We start from the raw sequence: 23,343 nt of genomic DNA on the forward strand, positions 1-23,343 counted from the left end.
TGATAACATGACTAGAAAATAGGAATTGAGGGAGGGAGTTAGCTTTGGGAGATAGATGATGAGTTAAGCTTTGGATATTTTGAGTTTGAAGTGATGATAATACATTAAGGAGTATATACTAGAAGTTTTGGCCAAAAAGTTGACTCTGGAAATGTAGATTTGGATATTATGATAATAAGTGTATTTATTTGAAAGATAAAAATGAACTAGAGTCCAGTATAAAGAGAGAAGACCCAAGGACCAGATTGACACCTGGGGGTGCCCACAGTTGGGGAGTGTGAAATGGGCGGGGAGTCACTGACGGACATAAGAAAGGAGGAGAGGGAGAGATAAGACAGTAACGTAGATCACAGAAGTCACAAAACAGGAACGGGATTTTTCCAAAAGGAGAGAGGTCTGCTGTACCCAGGGCTGCTGAGGGGAGAAAAGATCGAGGACTAGGGAACGACTTCTGCAGTTGGGGCAGAGACGGCATGGAACCCAGACTGGGAGGAGCCAGGTGGAGTAGCAGTCAGCAGGCGCTGCCCAATCATTCAAGATGTACGTGCACAGGGAGAACCAGGATGCAGGGAGACGTTGTAGCAAGACAAACACGGGAAGTTATGTTTTGCTCTTGGAGAGGCCTATCCCACTAACAAACCAGCGTGAGCTTCAGTTCACGCCCCCCTTCTTACCACCGCCCAGCTCTTCGTGGACATGCCCTTTTTCCCATCGCTACTGTCACACTCTTAGTCTGACCTCTATTAACTCGTCTTCTCCTTTCGCTTTCACTATGATTACCACATTCATCAACCTGACCCATTTAACCCCAACCGCACCATTTCTGATGATGTCATGGATCTTGTGACCTTTAACAAACACATCGAAGAGTGTCTGTTTCTCTTTCAAAGGCACCATCAAGAATGAAGATGATTGTACTTAATTAATTTTCCTCTTGTTTGACACAGGTATCTAAGAGATGAGAGCAGTTATTATCATTGTGGGTTTCAGATCACTCCCCTCAAACACTCTACGTTCCTTCATCTCTTACACCATAATTTCATCATGTGCTGTACCCAACTGTTATTTGGAGCAGACACCAGGAATAAACTCCCTGCCTCAGCCCACTTTGTAAGTGATTCTTAGAATTACGTTTCCTCACAAAGCCTCTCCAGTTGCATTTTTCTCACTTCTTCCCTGGTGAAGCATAGGACTTCCACAATTATTTCCCATCTATTACCTTCCCAGACATGCTACCTGCATTTCATCTCAAGTAACAAATATTGTGTGCCAATGAGCCGTGTAGCTACAGTTACTGTATTGTGTAAGAACTGCCTTGTTTTCCTTCTATTGTTGGTTTTACCTGATAAGCTAGCCTGAGTTAGCGTCATTTTTCATCACCTTATGTCATACAGCTCAGAAGCCATGTCTAATTCAGTGTTTCTAACTAGAGGTCACCCTCTATGCTCCGGCATCCCCACACAGGTACAATACGGTACTTTACGAATGCTTTTTGTTGATGAGCTGATAATGACGGTGACCCCATTCCTATTCTCTGCAAGTTCCTCTTTTATGGTGACAACTAGACAGCCTTATTTTCTTTTTCATTTCCTGTAAACCCACTGCAAGCATCATTAACTTTCTTAGTTGTCAGCAGTTCAGAGTCCCAGTCTTCCTTTCAGAGAGTTACAGGAAAGAACCTTTCTTAATACTTGTATCATAATGTGTTTTTTTTGTTTGTTTTGTTTTTCTGTTTTCCTTGCATTTTGTTCTGCCTTTGGGCAGGTACAATAATTGTTTCCTGATTGGAAGAATTCTCCACAGACTAGCTTCTGGTTTATGTACGTTGCAAATTTTGTTTCTCCTCCACTACCCATATGTTTTTACTGTAATTCCAGATACCACAGGACACAGTCATAGCACAGTGTGACCTCTGGCCCGAGACTTTAGCATCACAGCACTGAGTGAGTCAGCCAGGAAGCCTTAGGATTATTCCTGGAAGTCATTTCTACCTTGGGGTGCCCAGTAATAACTGTATGCTGAAGTTACTGAAAACCACATGAATATATCCCCCTCCACCAACACCAAGTGTATCCCATGATTCAATTTCTCCTTACCTAGATCTCTGAAATGCCCATAACCATTCCAGTGACACCTGACACAAGGAAAAATGTGTTGAAGTGGAAAAGTACAGTAGACTTAACCAGTTGCAGTTAAGTTATCATACCTCTGAAAATGTACAAAACACATGCTCTTGTGAACACTATTTTGGGCCATTCCTAGTGCCTTGGAAGAAGGTGTCAGTGCTAGTGAGGGCCTTTGAAACTAAAGCTTTACTAAATTCATGGTAAATCCACCTTTCTACCCCATCTCTCTAAGTCTAGTTTCCTCATCTGCAAAAGGAGAGCAATATTTGCTTTGCCTATTTGAAAGGTTGTTGTGATATATATATAATGAAATCATCAATAAAAACATTCTTTATTACTATTTAATGCATCATTAGAGCTTGTTCTCACATATATTTCCCCAAATTGGGCAAACGGTGTCTCCCTTCCCACATTCTCTTCTTATAAAATACTGATACTCCTCCCACAAGATGTGGAGTCTCCGTTCCCTTCCTTTGAATTTGGGGGGGCTGGTGACCACAGCAGAAGTGATACTATGACTCCCAAAGCTGGGTTATAAAAGGTGATGCATCTCCCATTTGGCTCTCTTGGTATAATTCCTCTTGTATCCCAACAGCCGTGAGGAAGCCCAAGTTATAGAGAAGCCCACATAGAGAACAGATGGCAATGCAGCTCCACGTATCCGGCTGTGTGAGAGAACCATCTTGAAAGTGGCTCCCCCAGCCCCAGTTGGCACCGAATGGAACAAAGACAAGCTGTAGATCCATGAACAAGATCAATGTTTGTTGTGTTAAGCCTTTAGTTTTTGGAGTAGTTTGTTGTGCAACAACAGATACGTGATACACTGTCCATCTTTCCACTCACTCCAAACTGAACTTCTCCCCATTCCATGAGCACACCTCATGATTCTCTGCCTTGATGCCTTTGCTCATACCATTCATTTCTTCCATCGGAATGTCATCTTCCTGTTGTGATCTTACTTCTCCTTAAGCTACTTCCTCTGTGAAGCTCTCCTCATCGTCCCCGTTGGGTGATCCCTTCCGCCTCAGAAATCTTGGCAAACTTTGTTTCTACCACTTGTGTAGTACTTACTGCCAGGATTGATAGCCAACATATTTATCAGCTGGCAAGGCCAAGTACCAACCAATCAGAAGGGAGGGCTCCTGAATGCTCAGTCCTGTAATTGTCCTCGCCTTGCAGCCAAGTTGGTCCCCCATAGTTTTAGCTCCTCTTTTAGCCTGTAACACCTTCATCTATTTTTGTAAGTGTCCCCATCCCCTATGCAAAACATGAGGTCTTGCATGTAATATGCTATTAAGTTGGTGCAAAAGTAATTGCGATTTTTGCAATTATTTTTAACCTTTTAAACCGCAATTACTTTTTCATCAACCTCATGTCTACGTTATTATATGAATAATTTCTTAAGACTTAAAAAATAGATCTCTAACTTATAAAAGGAAATGTCCAGAGAGAATACCCAGGGGGAAAAGCAGCTTAAAATTTTAAATTTACAAATAACTGAGAAATAAGATAAATTTTCTCAAACAAGGATCATGAAGTCCAGGGATATTTGATCCTAGAACTAACAGATCATCTCATTGGTTCTCACATTTTCGTGTGCAAAAGAATCACTTGGGGAAAAGGAGTGTGGGTGGGAGTGAGGGGAGAGAATGTGGATTCTGGGTCCCGCCTTCAGACATTCTGCATAAGTAGGTCTGGGTGGGGTTGATGAAATCTCCTTCTTAATGAGCACGCCAGGTGGCCCTGATGCAGGTGGCCTGCTACCGCACTCTCAGAAACCCTGTGTAGTCAGACCCCCTCCATCACTGTCAATTCCCTCTTGTCCTTTGAAGTAGCCCTGGATGCTGGACGGCTGAGCAGAAGAGGCAGCATGACCAGAAGGACAGAGAAGTTGGGAAAGCCAGAACTTTAGGGCTGTCTTTGAAGGAGAGTCACTGACTGCAATCTTTGGGTGGTGGCAGAGTGAAACAAACACTGCATGGAGATCAGCAGAGAGACAAGTCGCCTGGTTGGTTGAGGAGTCTTCTGTCTGGAGTGTCCTCAGGTGGGGTGATCTGTTTCTTCATAGTCGAGTAGATTGTTAATGGTGTGAATCACTCAGTGTCGCTCAGCCTCCACCCTTGGCTACCCGGTTCCTACCAGTCCAACATCTGATTTCATTTACTCAGAGCCCCAGAGCTAACATTAAAACCCCAGATTCTAATATCAAATGATCTACTTCAACTTTTTTTTCTCTTCAGAATAAAGCCTACACAGTGCTGGTCCTTCAACTACTTAGAAAAAAACCATGGAGTCTTTCCAGCTTTGTTGTTCTTGCTTGAATCTCCTCATTTTCTAGAATCCTGCACAAAATGAGCGAATCTGCCCCGGAATCTGGATGAGGCCTCAGAGCTTCTGTTCATGCCTGTGGTCTCACCCTGTGGTCTCTAAGAGGTGGCTCCCCAGCCTTTCAAATCTCAGCATTTTCCAAGAATAAAACCTGAGGGATGTTCTTTAACTAAAACAGCTTTTCCTCACCGGCGTCTTCCTCATCTTACGGGGCAGGAAAAGAAGTCAGGGAAGCAGTAAGCAGCTACCACTGACTCATCATGCATTATTTTCAACTGAATTATTGATGAGCTGTGGAACATCCATATTTTGTAAAATTGTAGGCCTTTTTGAAATACTCTTCATCTTCCCCAGTTCTTGTGCATTCAAAAAGCAAGCCTTCAAGAGGTTCTGTGAGTCATCTAAGGTTACAGAGCTGGTAAGTGACGATCAGGGAGTTGACCCAGGTCCTCGATGCCAATTCCAGGGCACATTCCACCATGTCATGTGGTGTTTGCTATGTGTATGGGCCAAGCAGAGCCCACACAGCTTGTTGATGAGAGAACCTGAGAGCGGCCATGAGAATGCACGTAGCAGACCTCCAACTACCGGGAGCATAATTGCACCAGAGCACCAGCCACTGTGCTCTGTTCTAAAATCCATCTCTGCCTTTGCTGAGGTCAGCGTTTCCACAAGCTGCTCCCTGCCAATGACTGCGTGTAGCAGGGGCGCTAGGAGCAGGCCCCTTCCTGGGAGACATGGTAACGTTGTCTCAGGACTTCCTTTGGCCTTGCTAAACTTTCCCTAGACTGCACAGGAGCAAAGGAAGTCCATGCCACCGTCCTTCCTTTTCTTCAGGCATACTAAAGTCTGATGGCAATCCCACCTTTCTCCAGCTCCATGATCAAATCCTTGGCCGCTGCTTCTCGGAGGCCCAGGTTATCACAGGCCGTCTCATTCTTGGTTGCTGATGCCCCTGTCAGGCCTGTTTCCCGGCGTAGGAACCCCGAGGAGAACCTAATGTCCAGATTCTCTAGCGAAGTAGCAGGTAAACTAAGAAGGCAAAATTGGGCAAATTTCAACACACATGCCAGCACCGGGCCCAATCTGTCCTGAGATACGGAGACTTTGGGAGAAAGTGCTGCCATGGGCATGTTGTATGAGCAGCCTTCTGGAAGTGGTCGGGGAGAAGTGGTTGTTTCCCAGCAGGGATGCCCCCAACAAAGCCCCTTCTCCCTGCAGAAGACAAGTTGTTTCTGTTTGACCTTCTTCATCCCTCTTGTTTCGAAAGCTGCTATCCTCAAGACGTGTTTTTGTTGACTTTTAAACTATATGTGATGGGAAGAGGCAACCAGCTATGATGAATACTTGTTAAAGGGAGGAACATCTATCTTGAGTTCCCCTGAGAGGAAGATGTCAGAGAAGACATTAGTCTTTGTCTAGATCTGTCATTTGAAGAAGGAACCAATTTTGAAAACGTAACCCACACACTCTCCTCCCCTGAGTCATGGAGCAATTGTACCATTCCTGTGTTCACTCACTAAACACATATTGAGTGCGGCCATGGCCAGGTGCTGGGATTCAGAGAAAAAAATGCCATTTAATGGGGTCACTGCCTTGTGTCAGGCAAATGTGTTTGGGGGGTGGGGTGTCTAGGGAGGCTGAGATTGAGACACCTTGATTTACTGAAAACCAGCCTTGAAAAATCTTGCCAATAAACATATTTACCGTGGTGGCAATGTTCCCATTTTAAAAACACACAGCAATTATCCTCTAGTGGATCACTAATTAATCCAGGTGTGGCTGGGCACAACTGGATACCGATCTGTGTACCGATGGCGCCTGTATCGTTGGGCTGCCTTTGCTGGCCCTTTAGGCAGTGTGAACTGAGAGGTTTACTCCGGGGCTGTGACCCTCAGTTTCCACTTCGCTATGTCACAGCATCCTGGAGCTCCCGGCAGGCCTCAATGTCTTGAGACGACCAGTGGGCAGAAGGGAGGAATTTACACATCAAGAGGCAAAGTTGTACAGCAGCCTCTGGCTCTGTGCTGTCCCGTAGCCATATGTGGCTGCTCAGTACTTGAGATACGGTTCATCTGAATTGAGGTGCGCTGTACATATAAAACACACAATGGAGTTGGAAGACCGCATGATAAAAAGAATGCAGAATATCTCACTAAAATGGTTGAGACTGATTCCATGTTGAAATCCTATTTTTGGACATATTGGGTTAAATAACACATTAAAAGTAACTTTGTCTGTTTCTTCTTACTTTTTGAATGTGGCTACTAGGAAATCAAGACTTCCATAGGAAGCTCAGATTATATTATACAGTGCGAGATGCCAAGTTTAAAGAGGGCAGTGATTATATCTGTTTTTGCTCACTGAATCACCATTGTACTCATAGAATTCAACACAGTTTCTAGCACGGAGAAGCACTCAGTAAATATTTGAGGAATTAATAAAAAGGTCAATGAACAAATGGACATCAGTTATTCATGTCTCTGAAGCCAAGAAGCATTTCTGTCCCCTCCTTACTTTAACCTAACATCTGAGAAGGAGGTTAGAGATGAGCAAAACTCTATCTCTCAATTTGGAATCTCCAGCCCTGAACTCTCCTCCACTTTACCCATCTGAGTGGAGTTTCTGAGCTGGCAGTCAGATATACTCAGATGGGTAAAAGGCACCTCAGACTTAACATCTCCAAAGCAGGATTCTTTATTTTCCCCCAAACTAGTTCCTGCCCAAGACTTTCTCATCTCAATAAATGGCACCACGACGCACCAGTTTTTCAAGGCCAAGACATAGTCATTCTTGAGTAAGTACCCTATTTACCCCCATGAACACCACCACCCAAACCCATCCAATCAAGAAACAAGCCTTACTGGTTCTACTGCAAAATCGATTCCAGATATATCCACTTTCTCCATCATCACTGCAGCCATCTTGGTACAAACCATCTTTGTCTCTCACTGATACTACTGTTCCTATTTGGTCCATGTGTTGCTGCCACTGCCTGCAGAAGTTCTGTGAACCGTTATTGTCCTTCTGACAAAGACCAACAAAACGGAAAAAGAAAAAATGCCCAATAAACTTTACCATGATTTTGATCGGTATTTTTATTTATTTATTTTTTATTGGGGAACAGTGTGCTTCTCCTGGGCCCATCAGCTCCAAGTCGCTGTCCTTTAGTCTAATTGTGAAGGACACAGCTCACTGGCCCATGGAGGAATCCAACCAGCAACCTGTTGTTCAGAGCTTGCACTCTATCCAACTGAGCCATCCGGCTGCCCCCTCGGTATTTAACAAATGTGCTTCAATAGAGCACACAAACTGCAGGATGGAAACAGGTGGGGGCAGTCATCCAAATACACACCAGCCTTCAGGCCAGTCTTGAGTTTGTCCACACAGAATCTGCTCTATCTATAAAGCTCTCCACAAGTGTGGGATCCCGAGACAGGCAGGTCCAGGCTTTAATTGTCACCATGACTAAATGGATACCTAAGTATTCTTGCACAGTGACCTATGATCCTGTTGGACCAAATGTTTTAAAACCTTTAATATGTTTGACAAACTTCCCAAAATTCAAAAATTAAATAAAATCTTAACCTGAAAATAACTTTGAGAATATTTATAAGGATCCCTAAAACATTTCAAAGGATTCTCTCTCTCTCTCTCTCTCTCTCTCTCTCTCTCTCTCTCTCTCTCTCTCTCTCTCTCTTTCATTCTCTCTCTGTTTATAAAAGGGGGAATTTAAACTAATTAGGCCTATTTGATATACTAAAATTACATGGAAAACATTGTCAAAAAAACCCCCGAACAATTGTGAATGTGCAGCATGGGGAATATAGTCAATAATATTGTGACAGCGTGGTACAGTGTCAGATGGTTGCTGGACTTACCATGGTGATCACTTCTTTAGGTATATAAATGTTGAATAACTATGGTGTACACCTGAAACTAATATAATATTGTAGGTTAGCTATATTTTTAATACATTTTTTAAAAAGATAACAATTATGTTATATTTGTATGCATATATTGTTATTAAAATACATTTATAGAAGTTATATAAAATACTTAAGAATCTACATTGTCCTGATATAGTTTTCATTTGCAATTCTAGTTGTTATCTTAAAATGTTGTGTGTTGCAGAGAAAAACAACTTTCTTTGTCAATTGCATTGTGATAAGATCTTTAATCATGTCAGTTTAAGTCTTTGTTATTTATAGAGAGTCATTGTTTTACTCAGACTTTTTACAAAAACATTTTGTCTTCAGAGTCATGAAGAGGATGCTGACATTCTAAATACTCATACAGGTTTCTGATAAATTTTCAGGTCATTCCATTGAACTGGGTGAGAATTTGCAGAATTCCAAGGAAAAAATTGATTCATAAAATTCCTAACAAAAAGACCAGGATCAACAGAAATTAAGAACATGGACCTCAATGAACAGATGAGGATGATTGTAATTTTTATGACCTTTTATTTGAAATATTGATGGTTCTTTAATTTTTTTTTTCCCAGATATAAGGAAACCTTTTCTCTTAAGCGGTCTATGACTTGAGCGGTTTGGCAAATTACAGCTTTTTGAGCAGAAATGAAGCTTTGGAAGCTCTCTTCCTACTTGATCCCTCTAGAATTCAGAAACTATCCGTGAGTATTCTTATTTTCATGGCAATATTGTTGTTTGCATAAGTTCAATAAGAATCTGTTTTCCTTATAACAGGGCAATTGAAACTGGTTGTATTATCAAGGCTTTGATTACAATGTCATATTTGAGAAAAATGCATAGACTTAGATATAAGCAGACAAATTTAAGGAATTAAGGTTAATTTATGGAAACCAATAAAACCTTTGGCTGTATCAGCCTGGTTTTGTTCCTGCCTGTAAACTGGTCTGGATCCTGAATTCTTCTAATTTCCTCCACTATCTGGCTGTGACTTTCCAAACTCATGTTTCCACTTTCTCTCCTATCCTTTGAGTTGGAATCATTGAGAACTAAAACACTAGTAAGAGGTAGAATCAGGCCTTGAACTTAGATCTTTATAACTAAATCTAATACTTTTTCTATCCTATCAGAGGCTCTTCACCTAGGGACCCTAGGAAACCCATAGAAAATATATGAGAAATGTTTATGAGGGGGAGAGGCAAGTCTTTCCTCAGATTTTCAAGGTGGCCCATGGCCTCCAGAGCGCTGAGATGTGAGCTTGAGGCGGCCACAGGCAGTCTTGGTCTGTTGTTCGCCTGCTGCAATGGAGAAGGAGGATGAGGTAAGAGCTGAAGGGGAAGGAGGCTGTGTGTTACTCCACTCGCCCAGTTTCCATATCACTCTGAACTGATTACCGACTCCAGGGGGATTGCCGGTATTTCATCCCCAGGGGCTTGAGGTGACAAATGACCGGGTCCAAGTCTCACATACTCCCTGTGGTATTTGTAGACACATTGTAGTCATTGAGAGGAAGAATAGTGGCGGGTGCTGTGGGGCTGCCACACAGCAGGGTCCTTGGTGGGGTCGAGGATGTCAGAGAAGCCACCGGGATGAGGACCAGGCCTGCAGTGACTGTCTCCAGCACGTGGTGACGTAGTTGTGTCATGATCTGAAAGGGAGGAGCCCGGGGGAGCTCACACTCCAGGAATGCAGTGGAAAGAACTATGGATGAATTAAATACTAAATCTAATTTTACTCTGGACTTCTAGGCCACGGGCCTTCCCAAATATAAAAGGAATGGAGATTTGACCCACTCTTCTTATTCATTAAACAGGTATTTGTGGAGTATTCACTACGCATGGTGCTAGGGGGCTCTGTGTAACATAAATGTGAATAAGGCACATTCTGTACGTGTGCATTTCCACAAGCAAGGAATCACAATCTAATGTGACAAGTCCTATGCCAGAAACATTATAAAGAGCTGTAGGAGCACCTCCAGAGGAAAGAATGATTATACCTAGGGGAATGAGAAGTACTTCTATTGGAGGTGACATGTCAGTTCAATTAAATAAATGTGTCAAGTGCCAAGCACGGAATTGGCATGGGGTGGAAGATGTCTAGATGCAGAGTATCTGCTGTCAGGAGCTCAACGCCAGCCCACAGGCCTAGAAGCACGGAAATGACAGCCTGTTACAACAAAGGCACTGCGTCTGAAGTGCAGGCCAGCACAGCTCTGAGAGCAACAAATAGTGTGTGTGTCCTGGAGAAAGGGATGCCTGAGTTAGGTTCTGGAGAATGAACAAGAACCTAAGGGGATGCAGGTAGTGAGAAGCATAGATACAAAGGCTTTCCAAAGAGAAGAAATAATGATAATATTTACAGAGCATTCACTCGGGGCCAAAGAGTATACTAAGTGCTTTGCAGACATTATGTCACAGGGTGACCCTTATTTTTTTTTCTTTCTTTCTTTTTTTTTTTTTTTTTGTATGTAATAGGCCTTTCTCTGAGAAGATGGCACTTGATTCCAAAAGGGCCTACCATACTCCAAGAGTATCTATCTGTCTGTCTGTCCGTCCATCCATTCATCCATCCATCCATCTATGCATCTATCTATCTATCTATCTATCTATCTATCTATCTATCTATCTATCTATCTATCTATCATCTGTAGGGAGCTGGAGCATTAAGGGTTAAGAAAATGTAACTTCAAGCAGAGGTTGGGAGGATCGCTAAGGGGAACTCTGATAAGCATAAAGAACAAACAGAAACCTGCTGTCCTGGGAATGAGAAAATATCAAAAAGGTAAAGACAGTCAGGGTCAAACTTTGAAAAAACATAACTAATCTGTACTTGCTGCCTCAGCTGCTCTATGTAACCTTGTTTCTGTGTGTATAAAAGAAAGCTGAAAAATAAAACAGGTGCAGCAGTCTAATTAGAACTGCTCGCCCTCCCGATCCCATCTTTGTCTCTTGTCTATTTTTTTCTCAATCCTCACTCCCCACTTCAGGAACTGTTCGTCTCATCGGCAGGCTCCGACAATCATCCATCCATCCATCCATCCATCCATCCATCCATCCATCCATCCATCTATCTATCTGTTATCTAATTATCTACCATCATCTACCTATCTATCCTGGTGCTTATTAAGGAATCGGGTACAGGATTTTATTTTCTTGAAAAATTCTGGTTTCCTTCTAATAAGCAGAAAATATACTTTCAAAAGTATTGGCTTATGTATTCCTCTATTAGGTCAGCTGAGTGATTATTGAACGAAAAGAGAACATGTTTGGAAGACGAGTGTGATTAATATTTCAATACCTTGAAAGGAACTTTTGTGGTGAGGTTTTTGTCTTGTCATCCTAAACTTTTTAAAGTGATATTCCAGGTTTTAAGGTAGACAATCATGGCTTGTTGGAGCGGTAGTGGTTCTGAATTGGAGCTTCTGTTCTATCAATGCTGTCGACTTAAGCAAGTGCGTGTAAGGCTAGAGGGCTCAAATGGGGGACCTGCCGGGAATGCTCAAGAGTCGAAACTCCATCAGGAGAGCAATATCCATTGTTGTCCACTGAACTGGACAGTCTTACATGTTTTCCGATTGACCAAGAAGCTATTTCATTGGCTGAAATTCACAGAAGCATTATTCTTCCTTTGAAAATATTATTTCTTCTGTGAAAACAGAAGGATTGCAGGACTGTAATCTCTGAAGGAAACGGGGAGAGAGAAAGGCATGGTGAGTATATAATCTTTAAAATGGAGAATATTTGATTTACTTTCATCATGAGAGTGGAGGGCAGGGTTCTTTCTTCTTTCAACTCTAATATTGTTACACTTTATCTGTATGCACATGTACCTTTTCCCTCCAGCTCTAGAAAAAGGGCTTATCTTCTGCTACAAGATAATGGCTTAACCTGTTTTCAGAAATGTTTGCCTTCCATCCTTTCCATCATTGGGTCTCCCTCCACCAACAATCCCTGTTCCTCTTTTATTTTCAATCCCTTCTATTTTGCTGCTTCCTAACTCAAAGTTTACAGGTTTATGCATGCTCAATCTCTTCTGTCTTTATAAGGTAAAGCTACAAAGTAAATATTCTTAAACTCTGTGTTCTCTTTAGCTAATATTTTTCTTTTCTCCTTTGCTTCTTAAAGATTTAGATATAAGTGATGTATAACATTATATTAGTTTCAGGTGTACAATGTAATTTGATATATGCATATATTGTGAAATGATCACTACAGTAAGTCTAGTAGTTATCCATCATTATTACTATATTTTGTGTATTCTCAGATATATATTTTTTTAGATCTTAACATCTCTGGAATTAGGATGTGTGGTAGATTGTAATTTGACCTTCATATTTCCCCTCCTTGTATCCATATTCTTGGGTATCCCTTTCCCACACAAATTCTTGACTTGGTCACGTGGCTTGCTTTGGCCAGTGGAACATCAAATACGATGCAAGCAGAAGTTTGAAAAGCAGTTGTACCATTGGGGCTTGTCCCTTTGCTGAGCTTGGAGCTGTGAGATTCACCGTTTGAACATACTTGAACTAGCTTATTGGAGTGGCCATTAGAAGGGAATTAAGGGACCCCAGCAAATAGCTTGACAGTCATCAAACATGTGAGGGCATCCCTGGACCACCCAGCCCCAGTTTATTCACCAGCTGACCAGCTATAGGAGAGATGAGCAGAGGAGTGATCCAGCTGAACCCAGATCAAGGGCCAACCCACAGAATCATGAACTAATAAACGATGGTTATTTTTAAGCCATTAAATTTTCAGGTGATTTGCTATGCAGTGAAAGTTACTCGATATAGAGTGCATCTTCCAATTGATGATGTCTTATTTTCTTTCTCAGAGATACATAAAATAATGGTGTGTCTTATAACTGATTGTGATGTAGATTGGATGCCACACCGTATTACACTCACCTGGCAGATATGAAAGCTAGGGATGACAGCGTTTCTTGCCTTAGGTCTGTAACCAGTAAGGTGTGGAATTTGAATCTCAGCAGTCTGACTCCAGAGCCTTCTCTCTTAACCTGCAAGTAGTTCCATCTGGCTGGAGAGGGGAATGGCTGGAGAGCTGGCTGGTGAGGAGAGCAGGGACAGGTTATGAAGGGCATCTCAGAAGTTCTTGTAAAGAGTTTGGGTTTTACTGGTTGACAATGAGAAGCTAGCTGAATTGGAAGATTGGGGTACTTATAATTTATATTTTCCATTGACTGAAAAAGGCATATTGCCTCTGGAAACAGAAAGTCGCGTGTTGCCGGGGTGCAGGATGGAGTCTGGAAGCCCTGGCCTCACCCGGCAAGTCTGTGTTGGAGCAGCAATGAAGTGCCAGGAGACGGCCTGAACAGTAAGACTTGGAGAGCAATGCACTCTCACCCAGTAGGAAGAGGGGTACCCACTCACGGACGTTACCGCCTCCACAGCTGTGGACCAACTCTTCCTTCATAAAGTTAATGAAGTCAGTGGATCAAGTGCACTTAAAAAAGAAAAGGGTGTGGGAGAAGGGGGGACTGTGGCTTAATTAGGGCCACTGAAGACTACGTGATAATCACCAGTAGTTACAGATCAGTGCCAGTTTGGTGGAAATATCCTTCTTCCTATTGCTGGAAGCACAAAGAGCTGTACTGTCCTGGCAAACCTGAGCGGTAGCAGAATAACGCTGCAAACAGCCCTGCCGACTGTGGAAGCTAACACAGCTTCATTTCAAGGGCCCCTCACTTACAGAAGCCCCTTGGAAGACCTTGGAAGGGGCTCTAGCAATATGTTCACGTAGTTAAATGTCTCTGCAAAATTTTTGGAAGTAAGATCATTTAGCTGCATCTGTTAATACTGTTGCCACTCTACTCCAAGTCCCTTTTGTGACCACCCCTCCCTTGGTAGTGCTGAAGTGACCAGATCATTCTTGGAACCCAGCAAAGGAGAGCTGGAGCTGGGAATATATGACTTTGGGTTTGGGGATATATATACTTATGGGATTTCCAGTCATTTGCATGTATATTTCTAACCTTCCCAGTGTATGAATGCCTTCTGGACCCCTCTCCACTCTCTCTCAACTCCCTAGCATCCTGGGCCCTCAGGGCCAGCAGTCTATCTTCTTATTAACCTGTCCTAAGTCATCTGGAAGTGTGTGGGCAGCGAAAGAGACACCCGATGTCACAGGTACATAGACAGAAGCTGTACTATTGCAAATTCTTCTGATTCGCACTTGTTTAAAATGGAAAGCAATGGATTTGGTTCTTATCAACACCTAATCAAAACTATCAATTAAAACAAAATTCCTTCAACCATGCTGAAGGAAAGAAGGCATTTTCCTTCCCTTCTCTCTGTAGGAAATTGTATTATGAAAGTGTCTCCCTCCCCATAATCCATACCCCAGGCTTATCGTAAGAAGAACATCCATCACATTCCAATAGAAGGACATTGTACAAAATAAAATGACCAGGACTCCTCAAAACTGTCAGGGTCCTCTAAAAGAAAGATAATCTGAAAAACTGTCACAGCCAAGAGGAGCCTAAGGAGACAGAACAACAAAATGTAATGTAGTGCCCTGGTTGGGAACAGAGAAAGGACATTAAGTAAAAGCTAAGGAAATCTAAACAAGGCATAAACTTTAGTTATAAAAATGTATCAGTACTGGCTCATTCATTGTAACAAATGTTAGATGTTAATAATAACGGAAATTGAGTGTGGGGTTTATGAAAACTGCCATTTTTCTGTAAATCTAAAACTATTCTACAAATACAGTTTATTTAGAATGTCATATAAAGAAACAATTAATGAGTGAGCAGCCAAAAAGGTGGAGGGAAAACTTACTAATAGAGGTAGAAAAACGGATTAATAAAATTTTTAGGTTATTTTTCTGTATTTTGTGAAATTTATGGTGTTATAAACTTTTTTTTTAGTGTCACAAGCTTTTAAAATTTGCGTTTTACTGTATTTCTGTCTTCATTCTAAAGGAACATTCAGTTTTTTATCCAACTTTGTATTTGTAACTTCCTTAAACAGGTCCCCTAAATTGTGTGAACTTCAGACTCTGTAATACTTGGATCCATCCTTGGTTGGCATTGGTCACACCTGAATAGTTAGAAAAATCGAGTGCCTACTGTGTATGAATACTGCGCCAGGACTTGCAGAGGAGCATGGAGTGGGAGGCACTGCTCTGTGAAGATTCATGAGATACAGTGCCTGCTCTTCAGGCACTTACAGTTTCACGGGGGAGGTGGATATATGCCTAATGTATGTGTAGCCTCAAAACAGATTGAGTGACAAACACCCAGCCACTGATGCCAACCCCAGCTTTAATCATCCACTTACCAAGATCTGTAATGAAAAGCACACTGGCCACTATTAACTGATGTGGCTCTACTTCGGATGACCACGCTCAAAAGCGATAGATGTTGATCAACATTAATCACAACTTTGTAGTTGGCAATGACACGTGGGAGCTTCTGAGACAAGGCCATTAGCAACCTGCCCCTCAGCTTGTTCCAAAAAGCACTTTGACTCTCTTTAGTGTCTTGGGAAGATTGATCAATCAGTTTTAGGCAGATGTAGATTTGGGTCTAGCCAGCATTAGCCACATGAAGCCAAAATGTCATGGGAGTGAGACATTGAGTTGAAAAGAAACTCAAACTTCCGTTAGGAAATTTGCTTCACTGCAACCTCTGATTGGCTCTTGTTTGCTTAGCTAAAGAGTGTTAGGGAAAAGCAAGGATAAAAGACTCCGACATATTCCTGAGTCACAAAATGGAACCCCCAACCATGAAGTCTGGAACCTTCATTTAATGAGAAAACCGAGGCCGTGGGCTGTCAGTCCTTGTAACACCTTTCTATGGTAGGTTGTTATTATAAGAATAAAATTATAATAATAAATAATAATAGGACCATTATTATTATAACAAGACTATTATTCCTGTCTTGCAGAGGATGAAATGGGGCTTAATGCAGATTTGCCCAGCTCCCAAACCTTTGTTCTTAACCACTACACACACTGCTCCCCATCACACTGTCTGCCTGGTGGTCACAAGACAACCCTATAAATTGTGAGACTTTGTGAAATGATTAGGGAGAAAAGGTGTGTGTGTGTGTGTGTGTGTGTTTAAGTGTTAGCACTGAAAGGGACTGAGAAATCATTTAGTCTAGCCCCCTTATTTCCAGATGGAAATAGTCTGAGCAATGAAGTTGCTTCCCAGTGTCTCACAGCAGCTCCTGCCAGAGTGGATAGGAATCCAGACGTAACCCCTGCTTCTGCGCCTTTCCCACTCTAGAGCTGGAAATCATCTGCATTCGTGGCTAGAACCCAGGGAGAGGCCTGCGATTAGGAGAAAAGCGCCTTGGAGTGGGAGACGGCCAGTGACAACTGTCATATCTTATGGGTTGAATTGTGTCCCCCTCCCCCTCCAAGCATTTATGTTGAAGTCATAACCCCCAGTCGCTCAGAACGTGATGTTATTTAGAGATAGTCTTTACAGAGGTAATTAAGTTAAAATAAGGTCATCGGGGTGAATCTTAATCCAATAAGACTGTGTCCTTAGAAGGAGAAATTTGGACAAACATGTATAGAGGGAAAACCGTGTGAGGAGACACAGGGAGAAGATGGCCATCTCCAAGCCAAAGAAAGAGGTTTGGAACAGATTCTTCCCACACAGCCTTCAGAAGGAACCAGGTCTGCTCATACCTTGATTTTGAACTTCCAAGCCTCTGGAACTGTGAGACAATAAATTTCTGTTGTTTAAGCTACCCAGTTTGTGGTACTTTGTTATGGCAACCCTAGCGAGCTACTGAACCACAGAACTTGGGAAGTACCTGAGGAGGCACCAGGGCTGAAGGACTGGTTGGAGAAGTCAGAGGAAAAAGGAGAGGCTAAAATGATGAAATCATGGGTGGGGAGAAAGAGACCTGGGCAGAGAAACCAAGGATTAGCCAAGTGGAAACCAATAAAAATGAAAGTAGAGTCCATTTATTCTTTAAATTGAGAGTCTAGATCTAGAAGGGGATCTAGGAGAAGTGAGCGTTAACAGAGGCCATTGGAGTGAGGGCTGCCCTCACCATCACTGTACTGTGGTGTTGGCACATGATGGAGGGAACAATTATTGCTGCCATGTTCAGACATTCTGGAAAAGTGAGAAAAGCCCAGGGAAAATCCTTAGGAGATTATTTGGTGGAGTCAACTTGAGTATGCTTGAGGCCTCAGTATCTGTGGGGGATTGGTTTCAGTACCCCCAAGGATACCAAAATCTGCAAAGTCCCTTCCATAAAACAGCATAGTATTTGCATATAACCAATGCATATCCTTTCATGTACTTTGAATCATCTCTAGATTACTGATAATACCTAATACTATGTTTCCCCAAAAATAAGACCTAGCCAGACAATCAGCTCTAATGCGTCTTTTGGAGCAAAAATCAATATAAGACCTGGTATTATATTATATATATTATATTATATTATATTATATTATATTATATTATACCTGGTCTTAAGTAAAATAAGACTGGGTCTTATATTAATTTTTGCTCCAAAAGATGCATTAGAGCTGATTGTCCGGCTAGATCTTATTTTCAGGGAAACACGGTACAATGTAAATGCTATGTAAATAGTGATGCTGTATTATTTAGGGAATAATGACAAGAAAAAAAGTCTGCACATGTTCAGTACAGATGCACACAGCTTGGGCCTAATTACACAGTACACATCAGCAACAACATAACGTTTCTTTTGTGAATATTTTCAATCCACAGCTGGTTGAATCAGCTGGACCGCAGATACAGAAGGCCCACTTTGCAAATATATTTTCATGGCTATCCTGTGCATGCGCTGGAGGCAGGTTGCCTGAGTTCCAAATGTAGTTTTGCCCTCACTAGCATTCAACCTGTCTGTGCCTCAGTTTCCTCATCTGTAGAAGGGAACTCCTGACAGCACCCACCTCATAGGGTTATGAGGAAGAGTCAATAAGATAATGTGTGTGACGGGTTTCAATAAATCGTATCTGTCATCAGAGGTGTTTATTATAACAATAATTCTTATCATGCCTCAAATTCAAAGCAGTACTGAATAACAGCCCTCCACTCAAAGCTGGGCACAAGAACCACTGTAACTGAGACGGCCATTATTAGAGGTGAAGGAAACTGGCGAGCCTCAGGTGCCAAGAGGAAAAATAACATTTGGGATACAAGCCTGAAGAAACATTGCATTGGCCTCTGAAAGCCCCCAAATGGGCATCACATGGACGCAGAACTCCTGAGAACCATACAGCCAGGGCTGAGCAGGATGAAGGGGCCCCAAGAACGTGGCCGGTGAATACTGCCCTTGAGAAATGTCCAGCCTGCCTCCTGCTCTCACTATACGCGGACTGATCTGTCCAGGGTTGCTTCATGTCCAGGGCATTGCAGAAGTCCAGACCAGTCTTTCCAGTCTTGAGCTGTAGCGAAACCCCATGTGGGGACAGTGGTGAAATTAGGTTAAAAGGGGTCGCGCACGTCGGTGCCAAATAAAATAGGAAAGGAGAGCCGTTCGGCCCCCAGGGTCCCTCCCTGCAGAACCCTCTGCCCGCCAAGAACTCAGTAGGGCACGCCTGTGAGGGGGGAAGATGCGAAAGGGCATCTCGCGGCCCCGCAGACCCCAGGGTTGGCTGGGCTCCTGGTTTGAGGCAGTACAGTTTATCCTTTCTCTTCTGCTCAGAGATTTTTCTGGAGACTCGAGCTGCGTTCGCTCACCGCCTCCCTGAAACCACCCGCTGGCGGTCCGCAGGACGTCAGTCTGGCACGCGCGCGCCCAGCTGGAAAGGCGGGCACGCGGCTGGGGCGGGGCCTGCGGCGGGGTGTGGCCTGCGGCGGGGCGTGTTTGGGGGCGGGGCCCTGGGCGGGGCGGGCGCAGCTCGCGCACTGGCATCCCCTCGGCTCCGCGTTAACAGAGGTTGGGGCGCAGCCAACGCGCAGAGGTGACGGCGGTGCCTTTAAATAGCATCCGGAGCAGGCGCGGGGCAGGCAGTGGTCTGCGGTGACAGCCGGCGGCGGAGCGGCCCGGCTAGCCCAGGAGGTGAGTGCTCCTGCCACACGGAGCCGCGTGCGTTCCCCCTGCGGCGCCGGTGGTCTCGGCGGAGACGCGGTGCCCCGCCGGCCGGAGCCCCAGGAGGCGGCGGCCGCAGCGGAGGCGCGTGAGCCTCCCCTCGACTCGCGGGGAGGTTCCGCTTTTCAGGCCTCTGCTCTGCGGCTGCCCTTCCCGCCGCAGTGGAGGCCTCCCGGCCGCCGGAGCCGCCGCCGCTTCCTATGCCTGAGCCGGGGGTGCCCGCCTGCCGCTTCCCGCGGGCGGCGCGGGCGCGGGGCTGGTGCCCGGCGAGCACCGGGTGACGCGCGCCGCGGGTCCGGCCCCTTGTTTGTGCAGCGGCGGGGACCGTCCCGGTGGGGAGGATCCAGAGCTTCAGATGTGAGGGGATGATCCCGCGAGGCCAGTGACGGTTGTCTCGGCCACGGGCATCCCTTCTGCCCCCGTGGCTGGGATTTTGAGGTGCGCTCGGACCGCGCTTGGACGCATCGGAGCTGGACTGGCGTCCTGCCTCGGTTTGATAGTGGCCCCTGCGTGGAGCGCTTGCAGGAGGGTCAAATGCAGCATCAAACCGGTTGCCATATGTAGAAATCCTGGCGGTGTCTCCAGAAGAATGCCCATAGCCGCTGCACAGAGCCGTGGATGGTCATTGATTTAAGGAGTCTGGCTTTTGTGTGTGTGTGTGTGTGTGTGTGTGTGGAAATTAACAAGCAAAGATGATACCTATCACCTGACAGCCTAGACGGAGAGTGGTGGTGGATGACTTGAGCGAACACGTGGACTAGAACCTAGAGACAGATGCTCAGGATAATCAGTGTGTACGTTATAATCGCAAGCCCCCCCAGCCACTTTCCAGGTTATGGCGCTTAATTAAGACCATTATAAAAGTGCCCTTTGTCCTTTTAAAGTTAAGACTTTTAAGCTTTTTTGTGGGTGCATGAGTATCCAAAGTGCCCCCACTGTCAATACCTTTCCTTTTATTTATTGACTTTTGCTTAGTATAAGAGAAACTGGTTAAATCTCACAGTTTCTGACCCAGATTTCGCCAGTGATTATCCCAATGTAAACAACTATTGCTTGACACAAACAAACAAAAAGTCAGTCAAAAACTTCTGGTTGATTCTGCATTTGCAGGTGGAGGTGGAAGGTTAGATTGACTTAAAACTTCAGGTTTGAGTTGACAGCCTGTCTGCGATGGGTGGGTTTGAGAAGGTGGAACTTTAAAAGGAACCTTTGCTTCCCATCATGGTGGGTCTTTCTTGTCCTGACTCAATTGGGAGAATCCCTTCCCAGCCTGAAATGTGACTCCTCATTTGTGAAAAGACTGCATTAGCCTAAAGTCTTTCAGGGGCTAAAATTCTAGACTAGAAAAAGAAAATCTTTAAAAGCAGCACACCTCACACCTCCCTCCCTCTCTTAAAATAATACAGACATATTGTAGACCATATATTATAGAACTCTGTTTCCTGCATTTCCTGTAAATAGAGAAGACTTTAAAATAAAAAAATTACCCTCCCCCCACAATTATAAGTATTTTGATATATTTCCTTCCTGTCTCTCTTATGCATATTTTGACAGTATTTTTATTATTATTTATTATTATTACTGGCAGCCTACAGAGAAACCTCTGGAGTTTTTAATTTGGAGCATTTAAGAGATAGATAGTTGTGACAAATGCAGGTAGGAACAGGTATCTATTTATATAATACAGGTAGAGTTTTCATAACTATGTCTGCTTTAGGATGAAGTTTGGAATAACTGAAAGTCTCCCAGCCTGCCACCGTGTTATGCTTAAGGCCCCGGTCTTGCCACAGTTTTCGTTTTGATGTAGTTGTCTTGTGGAAAATGGTTGTGTGTTTGGGGAGAGGCTGGGAAAAGATCAGGTGGTCTTGTCCTTACAGCTGGGGATTTCTCCTCTCACCCTTCAAGTTTTACTTTCCTGGAACAGCAAGACTGTAGGAATGGTAGTAATTTCTAGATGTTGCTAATAGCCTTAGAGAAATAGATCATTTTTAAGGTCAGTTGTTAAATTTATTATGCAAGTTTGCCACTTAAAACATGCCCATTATTCTTTTGCATGTACTGTCTCTTGTAACCAAATTCTGTTAAGAGTCCATTAATAGTGTTTTATGAACAATCTTGTTTGGATGATGCCACGGGTTAGACTCCTGTGTTACAAAATACAAAAGAACTTCCTTTATGGCAGCTCAACTGTTGGTATCCTAAGGCCACTTCAAGCCTTATTTTCAGGCCGTGGTCAGTCAGGTGCCAGAGTTTCTATTGAATGTTGTAGTCCAGCTGCTGGTCAGACAAACACATAAGAGTCACTTTGACACTCATGCCTGGAGACTACATTTCAGTGAACAGAACTGACCTGTAGCTGCCCGTAGTTGAGTGTGAGTTTCAACATTCTGGGACTTAAAGGGGCTTCTGAGCACTTTTAAAGAAATACAAGCCCTGAAGTTGTAGCTAGATTTTATGAACTAGAAAGTAGAGGCAATTTTACCAATGTTTGTGGCTGCAACTCTGAAGGTGTCAGTGTATCTGCAGCTCCTTACTTAAAATGCTGAATGCCAACGCATAAGAAATTCCAGTTTGTGTAAGCCCAAGGTGACACATAATTTGAAACAATTGCCCATACCACAGTGACAAGAGAAGACTAACACATCGTCGGAAGTAAGGTCATTTTTCTGAGTTTTTACATCCTGACATTTAGAAGTTCTTGAGTGTGTTGGAGACAGCAGAGTATTCAGTTAATCGTAACCTTTGTAAAGTCAAGAAGGGAGGATGACGTATCCTAGAACCCTCCTTGAAACGTGGCTGGCTTGGACGGATGGCACATTCTGGGGACAAAACCTTAGGCGGAGGTGAGGACTCCGCTCCCCTGTGCTCCTGCCTCAGAAGAACACTGGAGGCAAATGTTGTCTCTCTGAAATCTAAGATTTAAAAATTGGTGGCTCAGTGCACCTGTAGGTACCTCGGCCAGTTCTCTTCATGAATTAGTTGCCAATCCTCCCTACTATCTAAATCAAAACCATTTGCCTCAGAAAAGCTCTATAGAATTTATAATTTCATGTGATATACTTTTGATATATTAGATTGTTGCAAAAGTAATTGCGGTTTTTGCAATTATTTTTAACCTTTTAAACCACAATTGCTTTTGCACCAACCTAATGATAGGTATCTATGCTTACAGAAAATTTGGGAACTATACAAATAAAGGTCTTCAAGAGATTAATACTATTTACATTTTATATATTTCCTTTTTGTTTCTCTAAACTTTTTTAATTTAAGCATATATTTTAATTGAAGATAAAATTTTTGATAATTTAACTTTAATTACCTAAATTATATCGTGAATATTTTTTCCATGTTGTTAATATTTTTTTTTAGAAATTAGGGCATAATCTGCTTTAAAGCTGTTGAAATTGACAATGATTTGAAAATTATTTTTATTAATGAATATTAATTTAGTAGACTTTTTGGTCTCATGTGTTCCTGTCAAAAGCTGTTAAAATAAGGATTTCATGGTTTGGAAAGATAAGTGGAAACAAGTTAAGCCATCAGAAGAGGAAATGTGGATTGCCTTTTACACCATTTCCTTATTCAGGGAGGGATTTCTGGTAAATGTGTTATCTGTCCATTTGCACAATTTGGCTGCTCTGGAAGTTGGCACTTTCCCCTCAGGTTTATTGAGGGAGACGTGTTTCTAATACATAAGGCCAAAATGCCCTGAATGCCGTTCGTTCTTTTATTAACCAGAAATTGGAAGTTGCTATAGGAACTAGTTTCTCTCTCAAGGCTCAGCTGTCAACTGTGAAGCCGGCGGTGTCAGCTGACGTGGTGGCCACAGGCTGAGCATGGCAGGCTGAGGACATAAGAGGTGATGACAGCTAACAGGGCAAGGCACTGTTCTCAGTGCTTCAGA

General features: G+C 43.3%; 1 protein-coding gene across 2 annotated transcripts in view; it reads left to right on the forward strand.

Moving 5' to 3' along the window:
- Positions 1-19,270: 19,270 nt before the first annotated feature.
- Positions 19,271-23,343, forward strand: part of ACSL1 (acyl-CoA synthetase long chain family member 1) — a 68,834-nt gene continuing 64,761 nt past the window's right edge. For both annotated transcript variants that reach the window (XM_074329839.1, XM_074329837.1), the window contains exon 1: positions 19,271-19,409. The gene's annotated coding sequence lies outside the window, so the exon portion shown is untranslated. The remainder of the gene's footprint in view (positions 19,410-23,343) is intronic.

The sequence above is a fragment of the Rhinolophus sinicus genome, linkage group LG04, assembly GCF_036562045.2.
Source record: "Rhinolophus sinicus isolate RSC01 linkage group LG04, ASM3656204v1, whole genome shotgun sequence".
NCBI classification, from domain to species: Eukaryota; Metazoa; Chordata; class Mammalia; order Chiroptera; family Rhinolophidae; genus Rhinolophus; species Rhinolophus sinicus.